Raw genomic sequence first — 2,513 nt, 5'->3', positions numbered from 1 at the left:
GAATTGCCCGTCCTGGCTGGTTAACGAATTGTCAGGGTCAGGTTGGTTAACGAATTGCCATGGCCGGGTAGGTTAACGAATTGCCAGAGCCAGCTTGGTTAACGAATTGTCCGGCCGGGTTGGTTAACGAATTGTCCGTTCCCAGTTGGTTCACGAATTGGCAAGGACAGGGTGGTTAACGAATTGTCCGGCCGGGTTGGTGCACTCATTGCCAGGACAGGGTTGGTTACCGAATTGTCCGTTCCCAGTTGGTTCACGAATTGGAAAACCAGGGTGGTTAAAGTATTGTCCGGGCCTGGTTGGTTAACGAATTGCCCGTCCTGGTTGGTTAACGAATTGTCCGGGTCAGGTTGGTTAACGAATTGCCAGGGTCTGGTTGGTTACCGAATTGTCCGGCCGGGTTGGTGCACTCATTGCCAGGACAGGGTTGGTTGACGAATTGCCCGTCCTGGTTGGTTAACGAATTGCCAGGGTCTGGTTGGTTACCGAATTGTCCGGCCGGGTTGGTGCACTCATTGCCAGGACAGGGTTGGTTGACGAATTGCCCGTCCTGGTTGGTTAACGAATTGCCAGGGTCTGGTTGGTTACCGAATTGTCCGGCCGGGCTGGTGCACTCATTGCCAGGACAGGGTTGGTTACCGAATTGTCAGGGTCAGGTTGGTTAACGAATTGCCATGGCCGGGTAGGTTAACGAATTGCCAGAGCCAGCTTGGTTAACGAATTGTCCGGCCGGGTTGGTTAACGAATTGTCCCGGCCAGGTTGGTTAACGAATTGCCAGAGCCAGCTTGGTTAACGAATTGTCCGGCCGGGTTGGTGCACTCATTGCCAGGACAAGGTTGGTTAACGAATTGCCCGGTTCCGAATGGTTAACGAATTGCCCGGTCCCGGTCGGTTCACGAATTGCCCGCCCGCTGATTGTTAACTTTTCGCACCGGCGGGGGATGGCTTGGGTAACGAGCCTCCAAGATCTGTCGGTTAACCATTTGCCCGGTGGCAATTCGTTAACCAAGTCCGCTCCGGAAGTCTGGATGGGGGTCGGATTTGCCGGCCGAGGCCGACCCGGAGTTCCAGAGGCTCGGCCGCCGGGGTCAGATTCGGCCGCCCCTTTGACACATGCAATTTCTGTACGGGGGCATTGGCGGGGTTCCTGCAGATATATAGGGAGGCCGTTTTCACGAGTTGTTGAAGTATTCGGTAGATGGCACCGGCCTCCCCAATTGGTTAACCCGGGCCACGCGGCAGCTTTTCCGCACGATTCCGAAGATTGCCGGTATGGATTTTCGGACAAATACCCAATTGCGGAAGTCTGTCAGCGGGACCTATTCGCAGGCCCATGCCGGCCGAGGGGCGGCATTTTCCGTATGACTACCGGTGCTCCGGCCGCCGAATGGAAACCTTGCCCGAATGAATTTCTGACAAAGTCCCGAGGCGGGAGCCAGTAAGGGGACGTATTCGGCGGGCCGTGCCGGCCGAGCGGCGGCATTTTCGGAGGGACAACCGCAGGTCCCGCCGTCGATCCGAGACCTTGGCTGAAGAGTCGAAAGTAATCTAAGTCCCGACTCGGAAGTCAGAATGAAGGCGACTTCGGGGCCCTCCTGCCGACCGAGGCGGCCGATCGACGGCGGCACTACCGGAGGGCCGCCCGCCGAGCCAGCCGCGTGCCCTCGGCGCCACGCCGGTTAACCAATTGCCGTCGGAAGCCTGTGAAGGTCGGATCTGCCCCGTCGGGCGGGCCCGAGGTCCCCCGCGACCGGCATGAGCTCCGGGCGTCGTGCCGCCGGTTTGACACATGTCATTGTTGCACGGTCTGTCGCGGCTCTGGTTAACGAGTTAGGCCCGGAAGTCACTATGGGGGTCGGATTTGCCCCGCCTGGCGGGGCCAGAGTGCGACCTTCCCGGCAGGACTTCCGGGAGGCATCCCGCCGACTTGACACATGCAATTTCTGTACGGGGGGATTGGCGGGGTTCCCGGAGATTTACGGGAACACGTTTTCCAGACACACTTAGCAGGGTGACTAGTGGTACGGTTGACACAGTGCAGAGTTCTAAGTGAGCCTTACTCAATTGTGACTCAGTAAGCGGGAGGCCGGGCGAGCTCCGACTTACAATGATAAAAGCTTTTTTTCGCTATTTCCGAAAAAAATGACAAAGTCCAAGAACGCAGCGGGGGCTGCGGACAGACAGAGTCTGAGCGCGGACCGCGGGCGGCGGCCGGCAGACCGACGGTGGCAAAAGCTTTATATCGATCCGAAAAGCAAAGAGGCATTGTGTGTACCAAGACGGAGAAGGGACAAGCCTGCCGCTGGTGCCCTCGCGAGTGTCGTCTGCGTTAGACCTCTGTTCCCCGATCGATCCGGCTTGGTCGGTCCTACCTTTGGGAGAGGCCGAGTGGAAGCGACGGTCTCGACACGTGCGCCGAACTTCCGTGCTCGGCTCGTTACCATCTCCGGAGGTGGGCAGGTGGGTCTGCCGCGGGGCGGCCCGATTGCCGACCGAGGGCTTCATGCTTTGG

This window comes from Mobula birostris, unplaced genomic scaffold, assembly GCF_030028105.1.
Source record: "Mobula birostris isolate sMobBir1 unplaced genomic scaffold, sMobBir1.hap1 scaffold_1358, whole genome shotgun sequence".
Taxonomy (NCBI): Eukaryota; Metazoa; Chordata; class Chondrichthyes; order Myliobatiformes; family Myliobatidae; genus Mobula; species Mobula birostris.
Note: the sequence above shows the minus strand (reverse complement) of the source record.